General features: G+C 43.3%; 3 non-coding genes across 3 annotated transcripts; 1 reads left to right on the plus strand and 2 right to left on the minus strand.

The window, feature by feature from the left end:
* Nucleotides 1-14,787: 14,787 nt before the first annotated feature.
* Nucleotides 14,788-14,869, minus strand: trnas-aga (transfer RNA serine (anticodon AGA)). Its single transcript has one exon. It is a non-coding gene; the product is annotated as a tRNA-Ser (tRNA).
* Nucleotides 14,870-16,346: 1,477 nt separating this feature from the next.
* Nucleotides 16,347-16,429, minus strand: trnal-cag (transfer RNA leucine (anticodon CAG)). The gene has a single exon. It is a non-coding gene; the product is annotated as a tRNA-Leu (tRNA).
* A 5,112-nt stretch (nt 16,430-21,541) lies between these two features.
* On the plus strand, nt 21,542-21,623 carry trnas-aga (transfer RNA serine (anticodon AGA)). Its single transcript has one exon. It is a non-coding gene; the product is annotated as a tRNA-Ser (tRNA).
* Nucleotides 21,624-26,183: the final 4,560 nt, after the last annotated feature.

A 26,183-nucleotide genomic window follows, 5' to 3' on the forward strand; every position in this document is an offset into this window, starting at 1 on the left:
ATGCAAGCTTGCTAACAGCAAGAACAATGGGCTGTCTACCAGCAGTTTCATAGTCGTTAGCCAGTCATTAGACACACCTGGCACAGGCAGCCAGACCATCACAGGTAATTATGGAAACATTTAGTGCTATTGTTTGCAAGTTTTACCCAGACCACCCACTGAGGTCTACAACCACATATAAAACATGTTTCCCACCAACAGTTAGAACTGATGAAGCTGCTTGGATGAGCAGTGAAACATCTTCAAGAAAACCTCTACAAGTCCAGACGCCTTGCTTCAATCTTCTCTACGTATGATGACCTGGGTGACTGAGAATCTTCATTGACACGAGGTAGGACTGTATTAATGACTGGAAGGAAATTAGGCACAATTTTAAAAATTCCCTGGCCGGGAATCGAACCCGGTGAGAGCGCCGAATCCTAACCACTAGACCACCAGGGACACTGGGTTGGTTTAACTTGAGCGGTTGTTCCACAGACTTCTGATGATGTGATATATGACCTACTTTTGGTATGTTAGGACACATCACGGAGAGGAGCTGGAGGATCTGAGGGGCCTTTGTGCTTCATGGTCTAAAAACAGTTCTAAGAGGCAAGTCCGGGTCAAACAGGTTAAGACACACAGCAATGCCTGACCTAACTCTGTGCTGAACATACCTGCACACACAGACAGATCATGTGAAGAGCACAGGGCCTGTCTACAATCAGACACAGGTGCAGCACGTTAGGGCAGGGCAGCTAATCAGCGGGGGACAAGCACACAGAGGTGGGAGAGCAGAGAGGAAGCAGCAAAACACACGGGACCAGGACTGGATCCGTTGTTGGACCATGCTGATTTTTGAACAAATGAATATGACAGGAACTGGAATGCTGGCATTCTAGTCTGCTGCAAGTCCATGCAGAGCTTTATAAAGAATAACAGTCATTACTGTGGAACAGAATTCAGCTCCCCCTGAATGGAAGGCAACATTTTTGGAATGAAAGTCAGCATAACAGAATGAAACGCAGGTTTTCAGAATGAAAGCCAGCGTTCATCCATGTGCCACTTCTACTTTACATTGATACGAATGGCCAGAAAACAAGCTAGCTCCGAACAGTTAATGTCAGCTTGACCATCATCCTGCTCTTAACAATAATCTGAGCAAAGTTCGGAACAGCTGTTTCCTCTTTGACTCATATTTGTCTGTTTGTTTCTGAATATAGTTGTGATGTATCATTGACACAGTGTGAGCCAAACATGACATCAGATATGATGCTTTTAGTTTAGAAGCAGCTGGAAATCACGAGTGTGGCTGCTGCAAGCACTAACCACACTCATGATTTACAGCTTGAAGAAAGCAGAAGCTAATGAGCTGATTTTGGAGACTGTACACTCAACAAGGCTGAAGCTGATAAACAATCAGTCAATCAATCAAGCTTCAGTTGTACAGCAGCTGTCAGGCAGAGCAGCTGCAGTTCAAGCTGCTGTTTACAAGCTGTTTACAGAGAGAAGCAAGAAAACAACAGTCAGCATCATCTTCCATAAAAACACATGACAATAACATGTGAGACAGAGAGTTTATGATCCATCAATTTTAAAGCATTGGATTCCACAAAAAGCATATTAGTATGTTCACGGTATGAGGCTTTGTTTATGATTCTTATTGCTCTTTTTTGAAGCTTCACTATTGGATCAATAATTGTTTTACCAATATTTCCCCAAATTTCTGCACAATATGACATGTATGGTAACAGCAGTGATGAGTACAAGATAAACAGACATTTCTTGTTTAATTCGTTCTTAATTCTATAGATTATGCCTATAGCTTTACATAGCTTACTTTTGATGTATTCTATATGTGGTTTCCAACAAAGTGTGTGGTCTATTGTAACTCCTAAGTACTTATTCTCATACACCCATAAACTGACCATGAACTTATTAGGGTTAAAGATTAATCCTGTTAACATAAACATGAGGCAGCCATCCAATCTACTGAAGTTCAAAGATTTCAGTCGGTGGAAGAACAACACAAAGCACATGTTGGTAAAGACATGTACAAAGATTTCTTCTAACTGTGTCAACAAAGACTGAACACTTTGCATATCACTGTCCTCCATGAGGAGACTGTCCTCCATGAGGAGACTGTCCTCCATGAGGAGACTGTCCTCCATGTCTAGATAAGGCTTGCTGTCTAGCAGCTGGGAGAAATGTCTTTTTGTGGCTGTGGCATTAGCTCAACATTGAATCATAAAGTTAAGTTATAATAAGTTTGTTCGGGTTTGTTCTTTCAAAAAAAAAATACAGTATTTTCCGGACTATTAGTTGCGCCAGTGTAAATAAATCACTACTTTTTTAGTGTAATGTTGCCTCTTGAATTCCTCTTAACTTAAGTGGTGTGGCTGCAGGGCATTGAGTGAGACACATGCATTTCAACATGTTCTCACGCAGAGAAATGATGAGCTTCACTGCACAGAAATTCCTATTAACATCCTGTAAATGAGTAAAAGACTACTGTGCGCTATAGCTGTCTGGAATTAGCGACCTATCTACCACGAGTGTCACATGTGCTTGGAAAGCGCGGAAAGTGTGGACAAGCTGGAGGTGGAAGAGAACCGTCAGGAGAGGGACAGAACAGCTGCCATGATATTTGTAATGGGACGTCAGGACACAGGCTAACTAGTTGTATATTTTTTAATAGATAAGTCGCACCTGAGTATAAGTTGCATACCCAGCCAAAGGTTGAAAAAAAGTGCGACTTATAGTCCGGAAAATACGGTAATATTTATGAGTTACAACCACTATGACTTAATATTATATATTGTATTATTATATATTATTTATATATTAATATTATATGTACATATGTATGACAATAACAGTGCACTTGAGTAAAACTACAGTCAAATCATCCTGTTAGAAAACTTTACCTGGATGCTGACATGCTGTTGTTTCATAGGAAGATCTGCAGGTGGACGGGGAGACTTTAGATACACAGCACGAGGTCAACATGCATTTTATATGTAATCTAAGCAGGTTAATGTATCTGTACAATCTAGAATCATAATAATCTGCAATAGAAATGTAAATAAAATGAAAACATTCCTTGCTGGGAAGGTTTTCAAACATCGACTCCTTTCAGCTTCGGTTGTTGTTTAAGTTTCTCCTCGTGTACTCAGAAGGACTACACATACATACACAGAGTGAGTATGATTGACATTTACATTTGCTACAATAATTCTTAGTTTTGATCTAATCAACATTAAGTGATTCCTACCTTCTTAGTGGTCCTCTCTGTGTCTGCATACTCCAACAGCATGGCATCATGCATCTTCTGGTACATGCTGACACTCATCTAGTCTCTACATTTCTTCCTTTGGTCCCACTGACTCTTCTCCATTACCCTCTGTGTCTGATCATCCTGCAAGTTCTGCAATTGAAAATGAAATTGCATCTCTATCAGCGTTCTGAATTTTAGAATTCAACTCAGAGAAATTAATTTTTACCACACATCAGTGAGAATGTGATTCTTTAAACGTCTTTTTCTTCCAAATGAGAATAATTACATCTGAAACACTATAAATCCAATACAGACACTATCATTACGCATACATTAACTTCTTGTTGAATAATTAGCAATATTTTTATAGTATAGTATTTTTATAGTAATCAAATAACACAAACTTGAGGTAAATGCAGTTATCATTTACTTCACAGGGTAACATTGTTGCATTTAATGGTCAACAGTTCCTCAAAGGATTTATCATTGCGGCGGCATCTGGTCTGAACATCTTGCCAGCAACACTAAAAATCCTCTCAACAGGTATAGAGGAAGCAGGTATGGCCAGATATTTACATGCACGTACAGCAAGGTTTGGGAAACTGTTTTGGTTTTCTTTCCAGAACATACACACACAATTCAGCATTCACCACTTACGGTCATCTACAATTATTATCTTTTGTTCTGTCTGTTTTGTACTGTTCTGTGTCGTTCATGTTCATCATGTTATGTGTCTGTTTTGATATTTGATGTACGTCTAGCTATGTACTACCTGTTTGTCCTGCAATAAAATAAAATTATAAAAAAATAAAATAAAATAAAATAAATAAATAAATAAAAAAGATATGTACAAATGTAGCAAAAAACAAAATTATTTACAACTATTTATCCTTGAATGCAGTAAATGCCTCAGGCGTTTTTTGTACAGCTATTTATAAGTATTATATGCAGTACAGGTGTCACACAAATTATTTGTGCCACTTCAAAAAGCAGTTCCTGTCCACCACAACACAGAGGGGCACATCACAGGCCTGACACTTCCAGGGTGTCATCGGATCATGACGGATCATGACGTCATCAAACTCAGACGCTGTCCACGTGTCTCCCTCTGCGCCTTCCAGTTCAAAGAAGAGCCTGCTCCACATTCAAAAGCCGTCTCATGGCGCACAAAACAATAAAACGACTAAATCACACTGCACTACACACTGAACACACTTCACCACACACTAGCTATACACTCCAAACACGCTAAATATCACAAATCTGTCCATTGTCAAAACTCACTATCGCTATCACTGTCTGTCATTCGCCGGCGTTTCTCCCACAATCTTCCCTTAGCAACTAAATTCCACGTGTTTCCATAAACATTTTCTGATTGGTTGATGTGGTGCATTTTTCCACCAATAGCAAAGAGGGTGTCACGTTTCATGTCATGCCGGTCAGAGCTGCTCTTACGCCAGTGTTTCCTGTGTCTGCTCGCATAAAACTCGCAGTAAACACGCAGCGAACGTGGTGAAAATGTTCATGAAAAAACATGCGTATATTATTTATCATAACTCGGGTTTTACTTGACATATTAAAAACATTTAAAAACCTGTATATAGCTTGAAGTCCCCACTTTTAACACAAACTAGAGACACAGCGTCAGCAACACTGTGTCTTGCCGCTACGTCATCTTAAACTGGCCATGCGAAAAAGACGTGCAGGCGCGTCAATTGACTCCAGCGGGTTAAATTACGCATTCTGGGAAATTTTTTTACATTTTTTTTTTTTTTAAAAAGCAAGGCCCCTAAACAAAAGACAGGTCCTGGCCAGTAGGTGGCGCAGTGTCTGTAGCATTTCAGCATATCAATCTGTGCAGAGTCAAATGTTCAGCATGACTGTAAGGTTTCATCCACATAGGATGAAGAATGAGGGAGATACAGCCACAGAAACCCTGTGGGGTCTCAGCAGGGGATAATTGTCTAGTTGTTGAATCTAGAATCTAGAATCTTCTAATACGTCAGACAAAAAGACATTTCCTGGGACACATCAGCTGAGTGTGTGTTTGTGCAGTGAAATACACTTGTTGTGAGGACTTGAATCAGTTTACTCCTCAAACATACTCCTGAAACTTCTCTAAGCTTAATGAACAGTAAACACAGGTTCATGAAGCAGTGCTTCCAGCCAACGATCACACAGTTTAACACATCTTTGTTTTGTGTGGTGTTGTCAGGCGGCAACCTTCGGGGTTCAAACTTGAAGCCCATGCGGAAGTGTCAAAACTTGTAATTCATGCCGCAACCACTGGGGGCTGGCTCCAAAAGCGAGTCATTTCCCATTGACCCCCATGTTAAAATGGCAATTATGCATAATTATAGGCGTTGCCGCTTGAGTGGCAGACGGCTGACGCATAAGTTTCCCGCTTCCATGATCGCCCACCCCCGAAACTCTACTCGCGCTCCCCCTCTTTGTACATATTTGGAGTTTTGGCGGACGTGATGCTTCCAACATGGCGGCTCCCACCGAGCCTCAGAATCGCTCTTCAGAAACAAACGGGTGACGTCACGGAAGCTCTGTCCATAGTTTTTACTCTCAATGGGTGTTGAGTTTTGTCTTTCTTTAAAAGGAACCTCCTACAGATCTTTGAAGGCCACCACGCCTTTTTCTTTTAACTTCTGAATTGATCACTGATCGTGATCAACACACACAACATAAAACAGCAGAAGTCTTGTGGTGATCCTACACTCAGAGAAACCACAACAGCATGCAGCTTTACCTTCGGGTCTAACAGCTGGGAGCTTTTTCCAGCATTATTCTGTCTCAGCATGATCATGGCTGACAGGACACACACATTTACATCAATACACACAGGCGACCGCATGTGGATGAACACACACTGACCCCTAAAACCAGATAAACACACACATCAAATGTGCTGAGATCACTATCATTAGTCCTGAGTCAGTCTGCTGTGGAGTCCATTTGCTTTGTCATTTACTATTCTTTGTTGTGTTTCCGTCTCTTGCTTCCTGTCTATTTATTTACATATTATTGTGTTATTTGTGTCTAAAGGGCCATTTCCATCACTTTGCAGTCAGTTTTGTGTGCTGAAAGCAGTGCAGGAGCTGCTACACGTCCTCATTTGATGAGCTGATATGACTGATTTTCTCATCGCTGTCAGCATGAACTGAACAGCTCTGCAAAGTAAATCAGCAGTTTAGTCACAGGCTTCTCTTTTCTTATCATTTCCACACTGAAGCACCTGAATGTGTGACAAGTTGTGTTTACTGTCACACTAGTGAGAGCTCTTTAAGCACTTACTCAAACAACTCAGAGTGACAAGCCGTGGCTTTCAACAGGCCCAAAGAGCCGTATGCCTCCATAAAGAGCAGAGAGCTGCATTATTGATGAGGCTGAGGTGACACTTGGTGTTTTCTGGTGGAGGTTCATTTTTTTAAAATTATTTTAGATACTTTAATAATCCCAGAGGTAAATTGCTTAAGGCTGCAGCGTCACACAATGACCAGCAAGGAGCGGCAGTGTGGGTTACAACAATGTCTAGGGAGAAGCTGTGTGTGTGTGTGTGTGTGTGTGCGTGTGCGTGCGTGTGTGTCAGATCAAATATCTTTAACCTGCTTTTAATAATAATTTGTTTTGCACAATATACCCAATAATAGCCTATTCCTTGGTCTAGGTGGAACCAATGAGAGCGGGCAGCTAATCAAGAAGAAGAAGAAAAAGACAGGAAACAACCCCCGAGACGGCAGCAAAGACCACCACCAAAATGAAACAGGAAGTATAACTCAGATGGTTAACACACAAAAGATAGAATCATGCAGGACCACCAGAAACCGAAGTAACTGGAGTGTGACACAAGAAAGGACAGAAACCAAAGATCAGAAGACAAGAAGTTTGAAAATAAAACAGAGAACCAGGCCCACTTAAAACAACAGATTATAGCAGCCAATGTAAAAATGTGTTTGTGGTCATTTTTTAAAAGAAAACAACTTTAAATGTGTCCAGTCATTCTTGCATTGGTGCCAGTGAAAGTGTTTTATTGACAGTTGTGTGCACATGAGGAGCCTTCCACTTCAGTGCACTCAGCTCTTCATGTGACATGCTCCCTGAGCTCTGCATTCATCCATCAGTTGAGTCTGTACTCGCACATTCGTATGCTAACTACAGACCTCATACTGGGGTCAAAGGGGCTACTTTCATGAGCATAACACAGCACAGAGGAATTAGTGAGCAATGGTACCTGGTACTGAACAGGGACACTTGGTGGAGTTGCTGTCTGCACCAGCCAGTTTCTGTTGGATGACAAACAGGAAAACTTTGGGCCACACTCTGGGACTTGATCTGCTGGGTGCTGCTACATTATCCATCCATCCTCATCCATCCAGCTACACCCTCCCTCCTAAAATGCAGGCTGGAGGATGCGGGCATTGATCCCGCTACCTCTCGCATGCTAAGCAAGCGCTCTACCATTTGAGCTAATCCCCCTTGTATTATGGACTAATTGCAAGTCAATCAGGACTCACTGCACTACATGAAGTGTACTAGTGACGAATTGGAAGCATCAGACTTTTAATCTGAGGGTCCAGGGTTCAAGTCCCTGTTTGGGCAGAACACTTTGTACTCCCTCTTGCTTGTACTCCCGACTCCACCGACGTTTATCCCAGATTCAATAGAAATACGGAGAATATCTATGAACACCGCTTTCAGATGTAAACCGCTGCAGTATTAGGCGCTACTAGAGAGGAGTAAAAGCTGCTTTTTGCCTTTACCCCGGCTGCTTGAGTGACATTGATCCTGCAGTAGGGAGACAGTGCCGTCCCTTTAGAGACCACATTCATGCACCGAGGCCACATTTTCCCCTTTTTTTACCGTATGAACAGGGAGAATGTCACTAATTTATTTGCTTATCTAAACACAGTTTTCTTTTACGTAAACAGAGTTTTAATTTACGTCAAATGTTGAGCTAACTTAATAAAATATCAATCAATCAATGATATCTGTTGTATGAAAACACCACACTGCCTTTGTGATGTTGAACTTTCCCTTCTGTTTTATTGGGAGCAAGACTATTGTGCTGATTATGTAATTTAGTGTTGATACATGTTAAAATAATTACCAGAGAAACATAGCGAGATATCAAATACATTGTAACATTTTCTATAACACGTCACTAGTATACATCTTGGTCAAGTTGCTTGATGATATTTTTATCATTACAGTAGCACAATATCTGTTCACACACTATAATATTAGTCTTTGTTTTTATGCATTTATAAATGTTAATGTACATTTATCATCCTTAGCAATGTCATCCAAATCGCACAAAGCGATGTCAGACTCAGAGTGGATGTCCCGCCTGAGGAAGTTTGCCAGCACTGGGAGCTGGCCTGCAGATCAAGGAAACAGGCCAGCTCCCAGGCAGAAGAAGTGGTATGAGCTGTATCACAGGGTACGAGTATCTATGCACTATGACTATGCATCATCTACCCTCAAAATGGTTGTTTTTTATGGATTCGTACAAAATACAATCATGACATAATTTATATCAGATTTGTACTGTCATTTTTAGATTGAAAAATGTCCCATGCACGTTCATGGACAGATGTCCTTGTTTGGCCAGTTGAGGAGCTGTGTATGTGGATTTCATCCTCAGACGGTAAACTGAAAAAGCTGCAGCTTGAGTGTGTGAATAACAGTATAGACTATTAATGATGTTTCTCCTGTCATGCAGCAAACTGCAGCAGGCACTGCACAGGAGCCTGCAGGGCAACAGTCCACAGCAGTGGGTGCTGTCCAAGGCACTGTGGAGCAGCAGACCACATCTGCTCAAACATCTGTGGGGCAGGAAGTGCAAAGAGTGGGGGTCATCAAGCAGCGGCCACCACTGACTTTGTCAATGGTATGGAGACCATACTATCCAACCGTCACTGAAGCATACGTCACAAACAGAGCCAACAAAACAACACATTTATTGACTAAAGTTGTCATTATGGCATTATTGCTACCAAAGGCACTGTAGGATTAGTGGTTGCTTGAATAAGCTCAAATACATAGCACTACACAGTTGATTGACACAGATACTGACTCATAAGTTTACAGTAAACAATTGTCATTTTGATCACTGAATAATAGTTTGTCAGTACACTGACATGACATGGCTTTCCTGTCTTTCAGTTTTCCAAGCCAAGGTTTGGTGGTGCTCATGTTGCTGCTGCAAAGCCAAACCTTAGTGCTGCCAGAAAAGTAACCCAGATAAGTAGAGATGAAGCAGCAGCTGTTTAATTTAATTTGTTAATGCAAGTTACTGAGACTTCTTACTTTACAGACTGAGGTTAGTGACCCCTCTAAAGAAGCTTCCCCTTCCCCAGCCAGCAGTACTGCCTCAGTGAGTACTGATCACATTTTGAAAACTGCATGTGCATTTCTTCCCATATAATTTATAATATAATCACACACTGAAAAATGCACAACAGTATTCTGAATGAAATAACTCAAGGTGTGAGTGTTTTGTAAATCATAAAGTATCATGCTATGTTTCTATAGCTCCCAGAACTGCAGACAGATGTTCCATCTTCAGTGCCTGTCCTCAGTCCTGGAGCAGCATGTGCCACTGTATCAGTAAGTTATTTTTTATTTTCATTTATAAAATGTTGAGTATCCGATGTCTCTGTGGTCCATATAAGATATGTTTGTGAATTGTTTTGTTATTACACTACACAGCCCGCTGAGTCAAGGACAGAGACTCCAGCACCTCAACTGCCTCGTTTGTGGTCAGAGGGGCTGCCACCTCAGGACCACAAGTGGATTCTGAAGACCCTATTCAGGATAGGCCCAAAAGGAAAACTAGAGCTTCAGCACAACTTGAAGCTCTGGTACTTCCCACCAGAGCCGAGTCATCTGTACCACCAGGCGCCCCATCCAGACCGCTTCTTTGCTCACCCACTTCTCCTTTGGATGCCCTACAGACTGTGGAAAGTGAAGGTGGTTTGTCCCAATCCAGCTTGTGGGCAGCACCAACTCACAGGAGCAGGGCTGCATAAGAGGGCAAGGCGGGTCCTGGATGTGGACAGGATCTACAACATGGTGACAGAGACGCTAACCTGCACAAAATGTAGATCCACACATGTGTCCTGGAGTCAGACTGTCCTAGCACAACTAGACTTGGCTCACAGATCTGAATTTCGTGTTATCCTCACACAGAAGTAAGTAACTCTTTCTCTCCTCAAATAGAATGATATAAAGCATTATGTAAAACATATGTATTTCTATGTCCAAGGTTCGCATGTGACATTCGCGTGATCCGGCTTCTGCGGGAGAGAGGCCTGGGTAACAGCCCAACATGCATTTTAAAGCAACTGAGGGAAAACCATACAGAGGAGTGGTTGCATCGTGTAGCTAGGTACACCACAGAGTGTGTGGACTTCCTACAGCGTCCTGCAATATTACCAGTCAGGTTTCCTGAGCCTCCAGAGCCTGCTGTGGTGCCAAGCTGTAAGTGGCTTCTGTCCGTTTACAGCCAGGACATCTTAACAAGGGTGGATGACATCAACGCCAGGTTAACATCAACCTTTGGCTCCATTCTAAAGATGGATTCAACCAAAAAGGTTTAACATTTAAAGTTTCTTTTCATTACCTACTATTTACCAACTTCAGTTTCAGTATTTGTTAATAATGCTAATAAATTTTGTGCACTTCAGATCACCAAGAAGCTGGCTGGAACAGCCAAGGGGACAGCACTGTGGCTTACCTCTGTGGGAAATGAGTATGGTCAAATTCTTATCAGTGTGCTGACTGCTCAGGAGGGAGCTGGGCTGGACAGGATGGCAGCAGACCTGGTAAAGAGATACCAACAAGCTAGTGTGGATCCCCCTGTTGTTTTATATGTGGACTGTGGGTGCTGTGTTGAGGCAGGGGAGTCCAAGTTGAAGGCCAGATTCAGTGGATGGCGCGACCTTACTGTGAGACTAGATATCTGGCACTTCATGCGCCGACTCGCCGTGGGATGTACAACAGACGCTCATCAGCTGTACCCAATCTTTATGTCACGCCTGTCAGCCTGCATATTTGAGTGGGATGCAGCAGATTTAGCTCTGTTGCGTGAAGCAAAAAAACAGCAGCTCTTGTCCCAGGGTCTGCCATCATCTGACATCGATAAACATCTGTCTAGAGAGGAGCTAGCCCTTCACTGCCGCAGGAAGACCCGTGGTGAGGCAACTACCACACAGCTACTGGAGCAACTACTGCACAATCTGATGGGGACCAGTGGAAACGATTCACTTGGAGTTCCCCTGTTTGATAAGGAGAGAATGGATCACATTTGGCGTGTCCAGGAAAAACATGTCAAGTGCATCCAGGATCCACCAGGTGTTGCTCTATACACCAAAACAGGGGAGCTCAAAAAGGGAGGTGTGCAGCTACCCACATACAGGTGTGCCAGAGGTTCCACATCTTTGGAATCCTTTCATCTACACCTAAACCGCTTCATACCAGGTTTGTGTCTGTCTGACCTCTAGGTTCATGTGTTGTATTTGCCAAAATGATCCCATCCAATTGCCATTTAAGCGATGTCCCCTGGGATTAATAAAGTATTTCTGATTCTGATAATCTGATATACACTGCTATGTCTTCTAGGAACCAGCACCAACAGCCTCAATTTTCAGATATACCTGCTGGAGGGACTGCATAGATGGAACCAGGACCGCGAACGTGCTGCACTGTCTTCCAAACCATCTCCTTTATGCAGCTACTCAGGCGAACTGCTCCACTGTGTAAACAAAAACTATGAGAAGCTGTTTCACAGGAAGGTGGTGCCGGAGTTTTGTCCACCCTCAAAAAACACTGGTGAGCAATTGTGAATACATGGATCCTTCTTTATATATGTACATTTTATAATCTCTCCTGCCTATGTAATTTTAATTAATCGCTACTTTTCAGGAGAGCTGATAGGGGTACAGTATCTGTTCAGGCAGACTGGTCAGGCACTGCAGGATATGAACCCTGATTCAGAGGAGACTGCTCAGCTGGTGGAAGAACATGAGATGGAGGACAGCATGGAGGAAGATGAGGGTTTCTCAGACCTCATAGTTGACCCCACAGTACTGGACTTGGCCCGAGGGTCTTCAGCTCCTGGTTCCTCCTTCTCTGTCCCGGTATCCCAGTCCCACACCACCTCTTCTACCATGGCTCCTGGCACAGCTTCAGCAACTTCATGTGCATCCAGTCTGGTTCCAAGTATAGGCTCTGTAGTGGCATCTAGTGCATCCCCTCAGGCTTCAACTTCATCCTCTGAAGCTAGAGTTGAAGCTGAAGCTGAAAATATGGTATGTGTCGTTTTTGTCCACGTGTAAAAACACCTGAATGCACAGCCTGTATCAATGAAGCTCAGTTAAGATCCTACACATTTTCATTTTCTAAACTTTTCTTCATTCACTTAGGCTGTCGATGACCAAAATGTCCCTGGCTACCAGCATGTGGACAGACTTGCGGAGTACTTGGTGGCTCTTCAGGATCAGACCTCCCTGTGTCTCAGCAACCAACAGGCAGACACAATTACAGCACTGTGGGGCAGTCTGAACGAAAGTGACAAGCAACGGGTAGTTTATACTGCACGGCATCAGGAGAGACTTTTGAGTGGGCGATTCCGAACACCGAAAAAACCTTCAAAGACTCCTGGTGTGGAGAGCACCACCCGTTGTATGTTAGGTGCAAGTAGTGCACCTGCACAGTGGCCGGACTGCTGCAGATTAGTGGAGAACATTTTCATAAGACTTTGTAATCTCTACCCGAGTCCAGTGAGAAAAGGCAAGGCGACTGTTTCAAGGTGGTCCCTAATTCTGAGGGACTATCATACGATTCGCCAGCTGGTAGTTGGTAACCACAGGGTAATGCAGGCAACAGAAATACAGCTGGTAGAAGTGAACCAAACCACCCTGATCCAGTGGCATAATAATAGGCAGAAGAAACAGGAGCTTTCTGTGCTCCTCCAGGGCACTGCACTGCCCCCAGCCCTCAGTGAGTCTGCAGAGCCACTTCAGGCAGCAAGAGAACAGCCTGCTGAACCCACACGTCCACAGCAGGAGCATCACTACCAGCTTCCACAGAGTACAGCAGGTCAGGCAGCCACTAGACAGCGTGCCATCATGCCAAAGGGGCCGGTACGGAGGCTGTTTGCCACTGTTTCAGCACCAGGGCCCCTTCTGACGCCCCCTCTTCCTCAGATCCTCCTACCAGCAGGACCAGCAGGACCAGTGATAATGCAAGCAGTCCTTCCAGTGCAGGGGGTGCAGACCCCCTCAGGGGAAGCTGGATCTGTTATGAAGAGGCCATATCGGAGAACAGTGCAGGCAAATACATGTAAAATGTGTGGCAATTTTCGCACTGCTGACACTGGACACAGCCAGTACCGAGGCCGAGTATACTGCCCACAAACAGAATCTCTTCCTAAAGAGCAATGGTTGGAGGAAATGAGGAAAAAACATCCTAAATAAATATTTTGTGTGTAATTATTGAAGTCTCCTTTATTTATTTACAATCTTTATTCTGTTTATGATGTATTTTAATGAGTTAGTGGGTGTTTATTAATGATTTTAAACAACACACTTATAAAAATTATAAAAGTGATAATGACTTCCCATATTTGGGAGTTTTTCAGTTTTAGGAAAACAAAACCACAAATGTACAAACATATTAATTCAGAATGATTTATTCACAAGTAAAAATGATGCCAAAAATGGCGGATCAAAACTAGCATTCCTGTGGTCACCGGTTCGAATCCAAGCTGTCGTCCAAAGTAAAATCCTAAAAGTGTCAATTTGAGTTTCTGCATCCTGAAATACGTACATAAATTAGATATGTTTCCACAGCGTTCCTTTCTTCTTTCATTTTTCCCTTTTTCCCCTCTTTTTCCTCTTCTTTTCTTCTCCCCCCTTCTTCCCCCTTCTTCCCCATCTTAGACGGATGAATGTTCCCCAGCTTGAACGCAGCGCCTTGGACCGCTCGGCCATCCTGACATGAAAAGTGTGCTGTCCACAACAAGTTTGGAAAATCTCAAGGATGAATACTTAATAAACAATCTGAAATCTTCACTGACACTGATGTGGACAGACTCAGAGTGTGTCTGTCTATGCTATCTCAACAAGTCTTGAGCCAGAGATGAGATTTTTCATCTGGTCACCACATGATGAATCATTCTGACTATTGTAGTACCTTGAGATCTGCCTTTCCCAGGTGTTTTGTCCTTAAGGTGAAGCAGTCTCTGCCTCAGGGTGAAACTGGGTTTGAAATGTGCTGGGACGTTTTATCCTTTGCCTCCTCACTGCACACCAGTTGCTCTCGGTCCAGCGTTTTTAAAATGATAGTGTTTGGAAGTGTCAGATGGACTGTGCCAGGGTTTGGTCCTCAGACAGTCAATATAAATGGCAGCACTCTGACTGGTCAAGATGACCTTTTTCATAGAGCTCGTTGTTAACACATCAGACTTGTTAAGTGTAAACGATGGAGGGGCATAAAGTGATCTTGGAGATGAAAAGAACCGTTGTTGGCAGGATTCGAACCTGCGCGGGGAAACCCCAATGGATTTCTAGTCCTTCGCCTTAACCACTCGGCCACAACAACCGGCAAAAGGTAACGATGAAGAGTCTGACGACCCAGGTTGGTTCTGTCCATGAGTGCATGGTCTTGTCCAGTTTGTCCTGTCCAGTTTGGTGTTGGTGCTCCTTTACTTGTTTTCCATTTCATTCGCAGGTAAATCTGCGCCGACCAGAGTCTCCGTTTGACAGACAGCTATCACAGAAAGTTGCCGACAGCTGAGCAAGTACTCACGTGCCAACATGGCACAAGTTGAATTGCTTCCAAGCCGGCTGTGTTCACGATCACATGGTCGTTTGAGACTACAAGCCTTCACTGTCCATTCTACGCTGTTTACTTTATTAGGAAGGTGCTCTACAATTGTCCCAACAAGCAGGGGGAGCACTGAACATAAAACTCTCTTTCTCACATGTTATTGTCATGTGTTTTTGTGAAAGATAAGGCTGACTTGTTTTCTTGCTTCTCTATTTAAACAATCTGAAATCTTCACTGACACTGATGTGGACAGACTGAGAGTGTCTCTGTGCTATCTCAACAAGTCTTGAGCCAGAGATGAGAGTTTTCATCTGCATTCATGGTCACCACATAATGAATCATTCTGACTATTGTGATGCCCTGAGATGAGGTCCAGTATTCTGGAATGGAAGTTACCATTCCAGAATGGAAGGCAACATTCCGGGACAAACATCGGCATAACAGAATGAAGAGCACATTTGCAGAATGAAAGACAGCATTCCGGAATGAAAGTCAAAATTCCGCAATGAAAGGCAGAAATCTAGAATAAGTGGCAGCATACCAGAATAGACATCAGTATTCCGGAAGGATAGGCAGAATTCCCGAATAACAGTCAGTATTCTGGAACAGAGGTCAGTATTCCGTAACAGAAGTCAGCAAGACAGCATTCTGGAATGAAAAGCATTCCAGAATAAAAGAAAGTATTCCCAAATGAAAGGCAGAAATCTAGAATGAGTGGCAGCATACCATAATAGACATCCACCCACTCCAGAATAATAGGCAGGATTAAGGAATGGTAGACAAAATTCCGGAGTTAAACCCCTAACCCGACAGTGGCCTGTGACGTCATGGAAGTCAGCATTCCGACATGGAAGGCAACATTCCGGGACAAAAGTCAGCAAGACAGCATTCTGGAATGAAAAGCATTCCAGATTGAAAGGCAGAAATCTAGAACGAGCGGCAGCATACCAGAATAGACATCCATCCATGCCAGAATGGTAGACAGGATTCCAGAATGGTAGACAAAATTCCGGACTTAAATCCCTAACCTGACAGCAGCCTGTGACGTCATCCAATCAGAGCCAGAGACTGAACCTCCTTAGGGGCAACAGTGGCAAGAAAAAACAGGAAGAACCCCTGTAGGTTTGGTGTAATGTCTCATCATATCAGATGAAATCATCCAATTGGCTTCTGTGGTCTGGGTTAGAATCTAAGTCAGTCAATGTCTTAAATGATTACTTATTTCCCCTCCAGAGGAAATAAACAGAACTGTCAGGAGTGGGATTTGAACCCACGCCTCCAGTGGAGACTGCGACCTGAACGCAGCGCCTTGGACCGCTCGGCCATCCTGACATGAAAAGCGTGCTGTCCACAACAAGTTTGGAAAATCTCAAGGATGAATACTTAATAAACAATCTGAAATCTTCACTGACACTGATGTGGACAGACTCAGAGTGTGTCTGTCTATGCTATCTCAACAAGTCTTGAGCCAGAGATGAGATTTTTCATCTGGTCACCACATGATGAATCATTCTGACTATTGTAGTACCTTGAGATCTGCCTTTCCCCTCTTTTGCTTTGATGACAGCTTTGCACACTCTTTGCATTCTCTCAATCTGAACTGAACCACCAATGCTGTGCAATGCTGACATCTAGTGGTGGAATTGCAGGCTGCAGCTTCCTCATTCCAAAATCAATCCTCCTCCACATAAAGTCAGAAGCGGAGCGGCTGTTCAAAATAAAGGAGGAAGCACACACTCTGCAGGCTGCAAGGAAAGGAGCAGAGGACAAAACAAGAGAGGGAAGAGTCTGTGACACAGCTCAGCCTCATCTTACTGCACCACTGTTACTACTGTCACTACAGCCTCCTTCATACTGCAGCCTGAATGTTCACTGTGAGTCGCTCTGCGTACAAACGTCTGCTAAATGAGTTACAAACGTCAATATAATGACATGATATAAAACTTAAACGTATAAAAACGTGAATGAAGCTGTAAAGTAGCTTGTTAGCTCATGCAGCAACAGTGTGTAGCTGCTATGCTAATGCTACTTTAGCTTGTTTAGCATTAAGCTAAGTGCTGCTGTTACAACTTACTGTTAAGAGTTAATGAGCTCTAAACCACAGCAGGAAAAACTAATGTATGTATTTAGTCTATTTAGTGTTTATTAATGCTCAGGTGTTTCTCTGTAAATGACAAGCTAGTGAATTATTGTCATATAGTTGTGTTATTTTATGGCTTTTTTAAATGTTTTTCATCAGGTGCTGTGCTTAAACACCTGTCTGTGTCTCCTCATGAAGATGCCACAGCCTCCACAGATGAAGGTATAATCTGGATTATTTACAGTGTTAATTATCAGGCTGATCATTATGGTCTTATACCACACAGGTCATGTGGAGCCCTGTGAGGAAACTCCAGAGGACGTCCCAGCAGCAGTCCAACACCTGAGAGCCTCCACTCCTTCCTCTGCTCCTCCAGCACCTGACCTGGTAACAGAGGAAGGTTCCAAGGTGTCCAGGTCTCACTGATGATCCTGCACTGTGGACAAACTTAATAATAACAATACTAGTCATCATATCTTGTGTTGTCAGTGGTGGAGGAAGTACTGATGTTTAGTACTTCAGTGAAAGTACAATTACCCAGCAAAATATATACTCAAGTAAAAGTAGATGTGCTACATCAATGATCCTACTTAACCAAAGTCTTAAGTACTTACTTTCAATTTCCAAGAGTTTAAAACAAGGCAACGGGACTCAAGGATTGTTTTTTTTAACTTGGGGATACATAAAAAATACATGAAAAATTACCTAAGTACAGTAACAAAGTACAAATACTTAGTTACTTTCCACCACTGTGGACAGTCTTCAGAGAGTACATATTTCTATGATGTATTTTGATTGTGTTTTTTATGTTTCCTTAAGATAATATTTTCATATGTGTGTTCCACATTATTTAAATAAAAGGTTGCTTATACACTCAACAAAAATATAAACGCAACACTTTTGTTTTTGCTCCCATGTTTCATGAGATGGACTTGAAGATCTAAACTTCATTCCAGATACACAATATTACCATTCCTCTCAAACATTGTTCACAAATCTGTCTAAATGTGTGATAGTGAGCACTTCTGCTTTGCTGAGATAATCCATCCCACCTCACAGGTGTGCCACATCAAGATGCTGATCTGACATCATGATTAGTGCACAGGTGTACCTCAAACTGCCCACAATAAAAGGCCACCCTGAAATGTGCAGTTTTGTCTCACAGCAAAATGCCACAGATGCCACAAGCATTGAGGGAGCGTGCAATTGGCATGCTGACAGCAGGAATGTCAACCAGATCTGTTGCTCGTGCATTGAATGTTCATTTCTCCACCATAAGCCGTCTCCAAAGGCGTTTCAGAGAATATGGCAGTACATCCAACCGGCCTCACAACCGCAGACCACGAGTAACCACACCAGAACCGGGACCTCCACATCCAGCAGGTTCACCTCCGAGATCGTCTGAGACCAGCCACTCAGACAGCTGCTGAAACAATTGGTTTGCATAACCAAACAATTTCTGCACAAACTGTCAGAAACCGTCTCAGGGAAGCTCAACTGCATGCTCGTCGTCCTCATCGGGGTCTTAACCTGACTCCAGATCGTGGGCAAATGCTCACATTCGATGGCGTCTAGCACGTTGGAGAGGTGTTCTCTTCACGGATGAATCTCGGTTTACATTGTTCAGGGCAGATGGCAGACAGCGTGTGTGGCGTCGTGTGGGTGAGCGCTTTGCTGATGTCAATGTTGTGGATCGAGTGGCCCATGGTGGTGGTGGGGTCATGGTATGGGCAGGCATCTGTTATGGACGAAGAACACAGGTGCATTTTATTGATGGCATTTTGAATGCACAGAGATACCGTGATGAGATCCTGAGGCCCATTGTTGTGCCATACATCCATGAACATCACCTCATGTTTCAGCAAGATAATGCACGGCCCCATGTTGCAAGGATCTGTACACAATTCTTGGAAGCTGAAAATGTCCCAGTTCTTGCATGGCCAGCATACTCACTGGACATGTCACCCATTGAACATGTTTGGGATGTGCTTGACCGGCGTATACGACAGCGTGCACCAGTTCCCACTAATATCCAGCAACTTCGCACAGCCATTGAAGAGGAGTGGACCAACATTCCACAGGCCACAATAGACAATCTGATAAACTCTATGCGAAGAAGATGTGTTGCACTGCATGAGGCAAATGGTGGTCACACCAGATACTGACTGGTTCTGAGTCCCCAGACCGCCAATAAAGCAGAAACAAAATGCACATTTCAGGGTGGCCTTTTATTGTGGGCAGTTTAAGGTACACCTGTGCACTAATCATGATGTCAGATCAGCATCTTGATGTGGCACACCTGTGAGGTGGGATGGATTATCTCAGCAAAGCAGAAGTGCTCACTATCACACATTTAGACAGATTTGTGAACAATGTTTGAGAGGAATGGTAATATTGTGTATCTGGAATGAAGTTTAGATCTTCAAGTCCATCTCATGAAACATGGGAGCAAAAACAAAAGTGTTGCGTTTATATTTTTGTTGAGTGTATAATCATCACTGTACATGTCTTTGTGTTTGGGGCAGCATTTCTATAGAATCTAGTAGCCCGTAGGGCCCCAGTGTTACCTTCTTGCCTAGGGCCCCTATAGTGTCAAGCAACGGCTCTGTCAGCGTCCGTATGCAAATGAGTCAGCACAGCGTAACTCTCTGTCTAAAAGCTGAGATGTGAGGGTCCGAGCGTACGTCACTGCAGCTCAGAGCACAACAAGAAAAACACACAGGCGCGGCATGTGAAACAGAAAATTGTACATACACATTTCAAATTGTTATGCAGAATAACGTGTGAGTAACAAACCGCTGCATCTGTATTATGTGATTATTGCGAGCTACAGCGCTATATGCAGCGAGTAATCAAACTATATACAAAGTTGTTCCTTCACAACAATAAAGTTCAACTTAACTCACTGTTTTGCTCCTGTTACCTTTTTATTTACGTACTGGTATGTTTTAGCGTAGCATGCGCCTTATAATACGATGTGCCTTGTGTATGTGCTGAGGACAGAAATAGACCCTGTAACAGACACTGCGCCTTATAAATCTGATGGTCGCGAAAATACGGTACTCACGCTGGCTCCATCTGGTGGACCATTTGTATATTACTACAGGTTTCATAGTAGGCCCTTCTCATAGAATTAATATGTAGCTCCCTCTGGTGGACACTATATATATATACTCACGCTGGCTCCCTCTGGTGGACCATTTGTATATTACTACAGGTTTCATAAGCTGTGTCCCAATTAAGGGACACATTTTAAGGCCACGTACGTCACAACGCTGCGCAAAGGCTGGGTCCTTCAAATGCGTCCTCCAAATGCGTCCTCCTTTTGCCTGAATTTGGAGGATCTACTTTTTGTCCAATAGTACAATGACGGACCAAGCGAGCGGCAGCGGCACCGGCACCGGCAGGAGTGCCGAATTCACATTTAAATGTAAGTAAAGGGCAGTAATTCGAGGGATTTTTAAAATGCTAGTAGTGACAGCGGCAATAAAAAAATGAGTTTTATATTTACAAACATGACGTCCTGTTGACACGAGGCGCTGTAAACTAAACGCTTTGATTGAATGTTGTTTCTTGTTGTTTACTGTAGTATAGTATAAAGTATAGTTCACGTGAGGAGCAATATTATGGTTATTATATCAAACGGTCATTCTGCCTGTTGTCATTTTGTTGTAGGAGGAGCAGAGGGAAACAGAAGAAACCTGACAATTGATAACGGAGGAGATGAGGCTGGAGAGGGAGGGAGAGGAGAAAGAGAGAGAGGGAGAGAGAGAGAGAGAGAGGGAGAGAGGGAGTAACTTCAACAGAGCGGCTTCCAAACAGCTTAAAATATGAAAAGCTATAAAATATGTATGTAATAGGTCAACACACACTGCTTGTAACAGGGATAATAAGTAAAGTTCTTTACAATAAATTCACATTCACATTTTATTATCACTTCACACATGGCACAGTATATATGGCAGAGAGTTAAAGGTGGAATATGTAGTCAGAGTTAATACCAAATATTGACACTAGGTGGCAGCACTTCAGCCTCCATCCACTGCTGCACTACCAGCACCACTCTCAGTGCTTTTTGTTTCCATTGACTGTACAACATGATTCAATCCATGTTATTTATATGACAAACTATGTGTAGTGTTTCTATGTGTGTAGCTGACATGTTGCTCAGCTTCCATTGGACACATATACTAGATGGAAGCTGCAGCAGGATTGGCTGATGACTGATCACAGGTGTGAACAATCAATCCTGCGAATGAAATGGAAAACAAGTAAAGGAGCACCAACACCAAACTGGACAAGACCATGCACTCATGGACAGAACCAACCTGGGTCGTCAGACTCTTCATCGTTACCTTTTGCCGGTTGTTGTGGCCGAGTGGTTAAGGCGATGGACTAGAAATCCATTGGGGTTTCCCCGCGCAGGTTCGAATCCTGCCAACAACGGTTCTTTTCATCTCCAAGATCACTTTATGCCCCTCCATCGTTTACACTTAACAAGTCTGATGTGTTAACAACGAGCTCTATGAAAAAATTCATCTTGACCAGTCAGAGTGCTGCCATTTATATTGACTGTCTGAGGACCAAACCCTGGCACAGTCCATCTGACACTTCCAAAAACTATCATTTTAAAAACGCTGGACCGAGAGCAACTGGTGTGCAGTGAGGAGGCAAAGGATAAAACGTCCCAGCACATTTCAAACCCAGTTTCACCCTGAGGCAGAGACTGCTTCACCTTAAGGACAAAACACCTGGGAAAGGCAGATCTCAAGGTACTACAATAGTCAGAATGATTCATCATGTGGTGACCAGATGAAAAATCTCATCTCTGGCTCAAGACTTGAGACTTGTTGAGATAGCATAGACAGACACACTCTCAGTCTGTCCACATCAGTGTCAGGATGGCCGAGCGGTCCAAGGCGCTGCGTTCAAGCTGGGGAACATTCGTCCGTCTAAGATGGGGAAGAAGGGGGGAGAAGGGGGGAGAAGAAAAGAAGAGGAAAAAGAGGGGAAAAGGGAAAAATGAAAAAAGAAAGGAAAGTTGTGGAAACATATCTAATTTATGTACGTATTTCAGGATGCAGAAACTCAAATTGACACTTTTAGGATTTTACTTTGGACCACAGCTTGGATTCGAACCGGCGACCACAGGAATGCTAGTGTTGATCTGCATCTGCTACATTTTTGGCATCATTTTTACAAATGGACATATGGATAAACTTTTTAACAGTCTGCCTACAGTAAACGGAGTGTTACTATTAAGCAGGGACTCTCCCATGTTGTACTCTATTTACCTTTGTTGCATAATACAGACCACAGACACATGAAATGAGACTGTTTCCGGTTTATTAACTCAAAATCATATTTTCTTACATCCCAAATAACGCTGTAATCCGACCCATATTTACAAATAAATGTCCCTTCAGTCCCGATCAAAAAGTAACGGGCAAACAGACGAACAAACAAAAAACTCCTCCTGGTGAACCCCACGCGGGATCCTCTCTCTCCCTGGGCGATCCTTGTCCATAAAAAAATGGTTATTGTCCGTACTTTTTTTTTCGCGTCACGGGTCCCTCTTACTCTCCCCAGTTTCCCGTTTTCCTTCACCTGTCTGCCACCGCTGTCCTTGGCGTCTCTCCTCCCCTGATGACAGTCCTTCGTCTCCTTTCACCCACAGCATGTCAGCTGGCAAAATAGATCACCCGACCCCCGCTGTCCTCACAACAATATAAAATAAAATATTACAAAGAATGCCGTCGCCTTGAGCGGCCTTTCTCTATAGGTAATAGGCATTAAGGGACAATGTTTATTTACAGGAAGACATTTCTATATGGCAATACACCATAAAATCTAAATAAAAAAAAATACTTATGTGGTAGTGCTTAAACGTGGGTGGAAATACTTTGATTCTCAGGTTTGGTGTTTAAACACTGCACCTTAAATAACATTAGTAAGCACCGAGTGGCAAAAGCAAAATCCACTTTGTGTAACGACCGTAACTCAACAAATCTATCAATCTATAAAAACGTCAACACAGTACAAGAGTTTACATCACACACAAACTTAAACTAGTGTCACACGGCACTGTAGCAAGTGTTTAATTACCGTACCGACTGTTTTTCTCGCTAGCTAGTGCAGAATGAATGACGACCGGTATGCGCCATACTGATTCTCTGCTCCAACATTTGTCCGCTGTGATTGGTCAAATGTTGGAAATGTTGGACAGTGGGGAAGAAATCCGCTAGCTCAGTGGTCCCCAACCACCGGGCCGGGGACCGGTACCGGTCCGTGGGTCATTTGGTACCGGGCCGCACAGAACGACTGAGCAAAAAAATATATTATTCATTATCTGAGTCTGAAAGCTGTTTCATTTATAAATCGATCAGATTCATCCGCCTGTGCCTTTAAGCACCTGCAGACGCTGGTCTCGGTCACGGGATACGGCCCCAAAATTAAGCCTAAAAGCAGCAAAAATAAATAAAAAACAAACGTCTTTGGAGAGCTTCTTCGGAAAGGGGAAAGACCTAACGAGGGGACAGAAGAAGAGGAGCCTACCCCTTCAAAGAAAAAGAAACCTGCATTTAAAAGACTATATCAGGAGTCCTATTTAAAATACGGATTTATTGCAACAGGTGATTCTCACACAAGTCCGCTCTGAGTGACATGTGGCGAAGCCTTCAAAACTGCTTTGGCACTTAAGACCAAGCACCCTGCATTAAAAGACAAGCCATGGAGTTTTTTGAAAGAAGAAAACGTGAACAAGAAGGACAGAAGCAATAAATGACGGCCAAAACAAAATGACGGAGTGGACTGGACATAAGAAACACGCTTCGGGTGTCATTGTCTCCCATTATCCCCAGATGGGACCGCCTCATTGCTGAGAAAGCTCAAAGGCTCCCACTAATTAAGCATAAGAGTAAGTTGTCATTGTATGCACTTTGTTTTTATTTTATATATTTTTTTCTGTGCCGGTCCGTAAAAATATTGTTTTACATGATACCGGTCCGTGGTGCAAAAAAGGTTGGGGACCGCTGCGCTAGCTGATTGGGTGCACCTCCAGCAATTGAAGGCTTGTGATTGGCTCTTGTGTCCAACATTTTCCAACATTGTACGGACGATCCTTCGCCAGCTGGCATTCATGTCGCAGTCTCCACTAGAGGCGTGGGTTCAAATCCCACTCCTGACAGTTCTGTTTATTTCCTCTGGAGGGGAAATAAGTAATCATTTAAATAATTTATCCTCTGGAGGGGAAATAAGTAATCATTTGAGACATTGACTGACTGAGATTCTAACCCAGACCACAGAAGCCAATTGGATGAGTTCATCTGATATGATGAGACATTACACCAAACCTACAGGGGTTCTTCCTGTTTTTTTTTGCCACTGTTGCCCTAAAGGAGGTTCAGTCTCTGGCTCTGATTGGATGACGTCACAGGCTGCTGTCAGGTTAGGGATTTAAGTCCGGAATTTTGTCTACCATTCTGGAATCCTGTCTACCATTCTGGCATGGATGGATGTCTATTCTGGTATGCTGCCGCTCGTTCTAGATTTCTGCCTTTCAATCTGGAATGATTTCTTTCAATCTGGAATGCTTTTCATTCCAGAATGCTGTCTTGCTGACTTTTGTCCCGGAATGTTGCCTTCCATGTCGGAATGCTGACTTCCATGACATCCCAGGCCGCTGTCGGGTTAGGGGTTTAATTCCGGAATTTTGTCTACCATTCCGGAATCCTGCCTATTATTCTGGAGTGGGTGGATGTCTATTATGGTATACTGCCACTCATTCTAGATTTCTGCCTTTCATTTGGGAATACTTTCTTTTATTCTGGAATGCTTTTCATTCCAGAATGCTGTCTTGCTGACTTCTGTTACGGAATACTGACCTCTGTTCCAGAATACTGACTGTTATTCGGGAATTCTGCCTATCCTTCCGGAATACTGATGTCTATTCTGGTATGCTGCCACTTATTCTAGATTTCTGCCTTTCATTGCGGAATTTTGACTTTCAAATTCAAGTTCAAATTAGTTCAATTACCATAGCTTATCTGAGCATAGTCAACCCAGCATGTCATGAGCAACAGAGAGCAAAACAACACAGACTCTGCTGCTGGGAGTGGGCTCACCTGTATGTGCGCCCATGTGTCAGCATGTGTGTTTGTGTGCGCACACGTTTGCGTGTGTGTATGCGCATCAGGCCGCTGCAGACAGCTGCAGTGAATTTTAAAAACACCACCATGTAGACAGAAACGCATAAAATAAACTGATAGCAGAGATGGCACAAGAGGACTAATGGGTGGCGCTGCCGCGAGTGCCGCAAGTTTCTAAATTCACACTGTTGTCCTGCTTGTTGTGTAGTCCGTGTTGTTGCTAATACACCAGTAAACATTCACCCCTTCACACACACACACGCAAATGTTCTCTTGCTGCCTCATATATCCACCCACTGACAGTTAACATTAGCTGTGTCCCAATTCAGGGTCTGCATCCTTCGGAGGACGCAGCCTACGCGGTCTCAGGAGGCCGCGTCCTCCTGAGGATCCTCCGGAGGATCTTCCACCGTTGGTAAATGGGATGGTCTGGCCTTCAAATCACTTCCTGATTGTGGCGCGACGTCATAAATTTTGCCCCGGGAAAAACAAAAGCAGCGACAGCGACACAACACGGACACACAACAAGCAGGACAACAGTGTGGATTTAGACATTTGGAATTTTTTAATATATTTATTTGTTGTTGGAGGAAGAGGAGAGGCGGCTCCAGCGGCAGCAAAACCGGTGACGGCTCATTTTCTTCAGGCTGGGAGAGCGCAGTGGGGAGGTGACGGTAAGCTGCTGTTTAACCATATTATTGATCATAATTAATATACCGGTTACTGAGCAAACGCTAGATATATAACCAGTAGATAGACAAATATGATTAAATGTAATTTATATTTTATTCAATCGTAAGACTTGATACAGGGTCTGTATTAAACCACTGCTTTAATGTGTCATTAAGCATCAGGTCTG

This window comes from Parambassis ranga, unplaced genomic scaffold, assembly GCF_900634625.1.
Source record: "Parambassis ranga unplaced genomic scaffold, fParRan2.1 scaffold_31_arrow_ctg1, whole genome shotgun sequence".
Lineage (NCBI taxonomy): Eukaryota > Metazoa > Chordata > Actinopteri > Ambassidae > Parambassis > Parambassis ranga.